Here is a 7,024-nt window from a genome sequence, read left to right on the forward strand (position 1 = left end):
TTTTTTTTTGTTGTTGTTGTTTTTTAGGCCGTAAGACACTACCGTGTGTCTTGATGTAGTAGGAATAGTAAATGCATAACTTGCTGGCTGACGTTATTCATGTCTGAAAATGCAATGCAATGTGTAGTATTGATAATTGTAATTAAATATTAAGTATTCAATAGTCAGGTTTGCATAGTTATACTGAAATTATTGTACCCTCTCTTAATCATACAAACTGTGTTAAACTTCAACAGAAATGCCAAAATCATAAAACCACGTAGCCAACTATATAATATTTGGATATGCTTTGGTTAGGACTGTCAGAATACACACAGCACTTGTAATCCAATGCCTCCTGAATGTATGTGGCAATGAAAATACCAGCATTTTACCCTTCCGTAATTATTATATAAATATACCTTTATTTGAGTATGTTCAGTTAAAGTTTTTTAATTCTTTCGTACAGCTGTTCTTGCATTTAACTGGCATATTTCAAATCAGGGTAGAATCAGTTCTGCCTTGTGTTAATCTTTGCGATACCACAAGATACAGTCTATTGCATTTAACTGTCTGTCTGAACTATTGTTACTTCAATCAGCATGCAGACTAGCCCCAAAAACTACGGTGATTCAGTGGTCTGCGCTATTCAGTATAGGCAGAAATATAACTCAAATACGACGAGTTTAGAACAAGTCAGTTCAAATGAGCTTTGTTCAATAATGCAAGTTTAGCTTTGAAAATGTTTTAAAACTTACTTTATTTGTAGTCTTTGCAAAAGGCTCGTAGTTATATATTTTTTTCCTCACCGATTGACCTATTCTTAATATTATAAGGATAATTCATTTGTGCTCAGGAAAGTCGAAGTGGTTTGAATTTTACTTAAGCCCACCCTAAGTCAACTGACTTCAAGTACCATATCATAAGTGTGATCTAAATTTTATATTAATGGTTTGCTGTTTCAATATCGACATTTCTTTAATTAAAATTTATTCCTAGTGAACCAATATCTAATAGTAACAAATTAATTTCCTATAAATCAGATATTCTACTACGGCCTCACTCCTTAACTAATTTGATTAAATATCTTTAACATATGGATAGAAATGAAAATTATGTTCATTGTTTTGTTTTTCATTGCCCCTAGAAAAGTGAAAAAATTAGTTTGTAACCATAGTCTATAATTTAATAGTCTAGTTATTTAATTTTTCAATTACTTCCATTATATTAGAGAAATCGACTACATTTTGTATGTAAGCTTTCGTCCCACATAAGATAAACGAATAAAAAGTTTTTAAAAGAGTGTTGAGCCCCCCCCCCCCAAACTTGGAGTATTTAGGGAGTTATAAGCCTAAGTTATGTTTATTAGGCCAGTGGTCATTGAACAAAAACTATTTAGTAGGCTATAATTAATGTTTATGGATATTGAATTTACAAAACATTATTTTATACTAACCCATTTGTAACTACAGAGTTTTGTAGGCTTAGGTCTAGGGTAGAATGTCGGGCTGTCAGAAGAAAAATACCTAGGCTAACGAATATGCCTAATCATTATTTCAGAGTATTTCAGGTGTCAATTAAATGTTTAAAACAAAGAAGAAAAAACACACGTGAAAAGCTGCCCTCATAATTGTCATTTTCTGCATTTAAACTTTTTACTATTTACTTTATTTTCTCCTTGACATCACCAAATCGCGTGCTTCTGGATAAAAACGTCTTATAATTTACTTTTATTAGCAGGTACCCTTGAGGAAAGGTTTTTATAATGCAATAAAATCAAACAAGAAGAGAACGGTAGCCAGACATTGAACTTGTGTTATAAAAAGAAACACTAAACACCTTTTTTACCTATGTGCCTCTTGGTGGCTTAGTGATAAATCAGAGGGCTTATAACACTAAAAATTGGGTTTCATTACTTGCAGAGCATAGCACAGATAGCTGATTGTGTAGCTTTGCGCTTAACATATGTCTCACCTACGTATACGAGGCCTAATACATTTACTACTAATCTATTCTTAATGACGGTATAATCAGAGGCTCACTCCATAATAGTTTATTCAGCAATTATTATTAAGACTAAACAGGTTTAGATAAATTAACATAAGTTTCCTTTGCTTTGTTTTGTTGTTGTTTGTTTGTTTTTGTGATTCTATTCATAAACCATACGATCATTAAGTTGTTGTTTGTTTGTTTGTTTTTATAAATAACAGATGAAATGTATTCAGATAATGTGCATTATTTTTTTACATTTTCCTCAAACATGAATAGACCCTTGCCTTAATTAACGTACATATTAGGTAACAGTATGCCTACATTTATAAAGATATGCTATTTCTGAATTTGACAGCAACAACAAGAACCAATGGATCTGTACATAACTGATAAATAATTCAGCTAACAATGAGAAATACACAATTGTGATTCCAATGTTAAGGAGTTTTCTGCTATATATGAGGTAGTGACGGAATTCCCTCACATCCACCCACTCGTGAAATTATGCATGTTAAAGCATCTGCTTCAACTCTGTCCATCATGGTCTTCAGTTTTCCATTTTGCTGTCGTCTGTACAGTTCATTTATTTAATTTCTTTTTCAAATGAATAAGAATGACTCTTTGCATGACAGGTCTAATTTGTGTAACGCTTTGACTAAATTTTGGTTTTCACTTTTTTGTACTTTTTGCAAAAGTGTCTGTAACTTTTGAAAGGGAAAGGGCAGATTGTCCATTGCCTACATTTTTGCTAAAATAAAGTAATAAACACGTGATAAATTAGAAAGAGAAATATAACCAGTCCATAACAGTAGTTTTTGTTCTCTGCTACACTATAATGTAAAGCTTCAACTAATGCGTAGTTTTAAGTATAGTATTTATATTTTATTTAATTATTTACAATTTAGAGGGGTTTAGCACTAACCAAACCTCAGACTTTCCTCTCCTCCAGTTGTGGAGTTTTATCACAGCATATTTGTCAGTGTTCAATTCATATGACAATGTGCTATCCCTTATTGTTAACCACCGACCACAGGAAAGCAACTCGCCGGCGGTAAATACTTTTACATTATACCTTATTATTGTTGTGAACAATTAAAATAATGTTTTGTCTTTAGATGTTCCCGAACTATATTATTGTTTGTTGCAATTTTTTATTACAATTGCCAGTCTTGTAAGTGATTTTGGAGAGAGTCCTCTATGTGTGTTGTTTAGTAAATCAATTTGATGTAAATTGTATGCATTAGCGTTGTTTGGTGAAATCTTATGTAATATTTTTTTTTCAGGTTAATGGTTTTTTTCTTATTAAGAGTTAGATATATAACACACTAGGTCAAGTTTCGTGGGAGTTTTATAGTCTCTTCAGTAACTCAATCAAGAGTCCTATATAAAATAAAAACTTGATTGTATAACCTAAAACTGCATAACTATACCTGAGTCTGGTATTGTTTGAGAAAGCGAAATATTCTTTTTACAAATGGCTAATAAATCAGTTATTCGGATAATACACGAATTGTTTGTCATTATTTTATTAAACCGGTATAACAGTAGTATCTGTCCTTCCCACATACTTTAGTGCTCACTCCACATGAATACTTTCATCCTCTTTCCTCCAGTCTACCAGTTGTTCTGTTTTTCCTGTTCTCTCAGTCTACACGCTATTTTCCTTCCAACATCATTCAGATATATTGCCAGATCACCTAAGGACTGTACCTTACCAGCTATGAGTTCCACAATCTCACTGAATGGTATAGGAATATATATGTTGTCTCTCAAAGGTTTTACCCATGTTCTCTTGACAATACCTGTCTCCAATTTTGTGATAAGGCTTGGAGAGTCAGGAATATGATCCTTTGACGCTGTCATGATTGCATGTCAAGCAAATGCATCTTTACATGCGTCACATTCTGCTTTAAATGAACTCAATCACTCGGGTTTGGCACTGTCCATTTAAACACTGGATGTTCATCTCTACACAGCTTCTGCCTATGCAGTCATGTCTTTCTTGGCAAAGCCATCCATTGCTGTGATCAGTGCCGATCTATGTTTGTATATCAATCCTATGACCAGCTTAGTTAACCACTCCCGATTTTTCTTTCCACATCTTACTTCTAACGTTCATTGTGTTTCACTTAATGTCACCTGCCTGTACCTACTCAGTACTCTCTTATACATCTTTCTAGGCCCCACTGGCCCATGGCTTGACCTATTTCAGTCTTTGTATTACCTCATCATCTGCCATCTCTCTCAAATACTCAAATAGTTGGTGAGATATAGTTGTGGTTTCTCTGAGAACTGCTTAGCTGGCTAGAATCCTTTGTCTTGTAGTAATACTCAAACCTAGCCAAAAGTGTCGATTGTCACAGGGTGTTGACTTGACTGCTCCTGTTGCTATTCTCATGTCTGCATTATGCACCCTCTGTAAATTGGTCATTGCAGGCTTTGCTGCTAATGCACACACAAATGGATTCCATTCACCATTTTGGTCATCACAACTGCTCTCATCAGGTTGATGAGACTTCTTTTTTGCACTTTCTGGGCTTCAGTGTATTTAAGAAAGGTATGACTCTTCACTGATTTCTTCCCCAGGTGATTAATATGCGCAAAAATTTTGATTCTTTAGTTTTATAAAAGTAGCAGAGTTCTCGTGTAGAATATTATTGTTTGCATGTGTCAACGTCAATAGAGGGATGTCTGTGTGACATCTGATACCAAGATTCAATGGGCATTATCTGATTGGATGGACAATTTTTTATCTATAGAACACAGGCACAGACTTTTATTGGCTTCTTGCAGATCTTACACCATGTGTGAGATGCTTGCAACAGTTGTACGATCAACATACGTAAATATATTGAAGAAAACAGGACTCAGTTGATACCTTGGTAACATGCTAGAGCTACTTTCAAAAATTTCAGATCTTAATTTGTCAAATATCAACTGAAAGTGTTGGATGTCTAACAAAGTCAATATCAATCCTATGATGTTTTCTGAGATTCTCAGACCTTTAACTTCGTCGCCAAAGAACGACAATATCCAATATAGATAGCTATATGTGTATGTACTTCTGGTCACTGCCCATTAATAGCAATAGCTTCCATTTGAACTCAAGGACTGCAGCAGATGTAACAAGAGTGAGAACTATGACTGATTCAGAGTTTTTGTTAATGTTTTTCAGTGCTTTCTTTAAAAATCTTCCATTCACATTTTGGTCAAAGTTCAGACAAATAGTGCTTGAGTCATTAAAATTTCCAGTAATGATACGATACCTCTTGTGTCCATATTCATGAATGGATTCAGCAAGCTAGTAAATTTAATTTTCTTTGTCATAATGTCACTGAAGATACACCAGTTAACCAGAATGTATTACTTACTAGTAATCATGGGGCTGAGTCTAGAGTCTTTGCTCTCAGTATTTTTCTTGGAATAGACACTTGGCAGTATTCAATTTTGCATTTACAAGGATTAGAAGTCTCTGTTGGAATTTGCCTCCATTGTTAATGATAAAAAATGTTTTGATGTCTCTGCAACATGAAGATTTCTCCCATAGTTTTGTTTCTTGCACCATTACGACATTGTTCTCATCTAATAGCTTTCCAATGGTCGCTCTTCTTAATCTGTGGCTATGAGCATACCAAGATATTATTATAACCCATTTTGTATTCATCCTCTCACTTTTATTTTGCTCTTCATTCCTTGAACGATGTCCCTGTAGAGTCAACAACTATAACTGGGGAAGATATCATATTGGCATAACTTGCAGTTGTGACCTGCATTCTCTTTTTGTAGATGTACCTAGTCAGCCTCTCTTGTTTGGGTTTGGCCTGCTGTAGTTTTGTTTATTTGTTTCTTTAATTTCACACAAAGCTACTAGAATGCTATTTGGTTAGCAGCCCCTAATTTTGAAGGGATAGGTAACTAGTCGACACTACACACTGCCAACTCTTGGGCTATTTTAATCAAATAATGAGATTGACAGTCATATTATAACACCCCACGGCTGTTTAGTAATTGTATTGGAACCCACGACCCCTAAATTGTGGTTTGAGCATCCTAGCTACCAGGTCATGCTAGGCCAACTGTGAAAAATAAAACGACTGAAGCATGTAATAAGGTTAAAACAAAGTTATTCATATGATCCATTCAATTTCTTATAATTTCATTTATTCAAAGTTTTCACCACAAATGATTCCTATGGTGTGAAAGATGTAGTATACAATATGTTCAGCCTAAAAAAAAAAATACTTTGAATTTTTTCCCAAAAGCAATGCCTTTTCACAATAACTTTTACAATGCATCAAGAAGTATCAAGGCTGAATAATGTCCGAAAATATCTATATAGATATATTTTTGTGTGTGTTATGATCCACCCTGTATGATGAAATACATAATTTGATTTCAACTTTATAGTATATTGTTGTCAGAGTTCATGACATAAAAAAAATGCTTTAGTTCAGGAATTTCTATTCAGAGTGCCCCCCCATAGGGACTTTATTTTTACATAGATTACAAGAAATTGTTTAGTTCTTGCTCTTCCACTCTAGAATATGTAATAAAAGATTTTTTTCTAATTTCACACACCAAAAGTTTCATTAGCTTAAAAGAATAACTTCGTTCTAACACTTAGTCATATTTTTATAATCAAAGATGTCTATATTTCTTGAAATGCTGTCGTTTCCCCATGTGGAAACACGAAAATACCGAGCTCGGTAGAAAGGGCTATACCATTTAGCATTATGTAAATACAAACAAAATTTTATACTGTAATATGCAGTCATACCATGTGTTTTATACCTCCTTGTGTTAGTACAGAAGTTTTCAAAATATTCTGTTTATTCAGGTATATGTGAGGTTTTCATATAACAAATTGGTTAATTAAGTCATCAAGTTCATTTCACTCTAGCTACCTATTGTTTAGTTTTATTCACCTGAGGTAACATCTTGTCCACTCTTGAGGAAGATAGCAATAAAGTTGTAATTAATGTGTGAAGATAGATAGTAGTTTTCTCCATTGGTGCGTCAGTTGATTATCTCGAGGTTACAACTTTCCTTATTT

This window comes from Limulus polyphemus, unplaced genomic scaffold (assembly GCF_000517525.1).
Source record: "Limulus polyphemus unplaced genomic scaffold, Limulus_polyphemus-2.1.2 Scaffold6510, whole genome shotgun sequence".
Taxonomy (NCBI): Eukaryota; Metazoa; Arthropoda; class Merostomata; order Xiphosura; family Limulidae; genus Limulus; species Limulus polyphemus.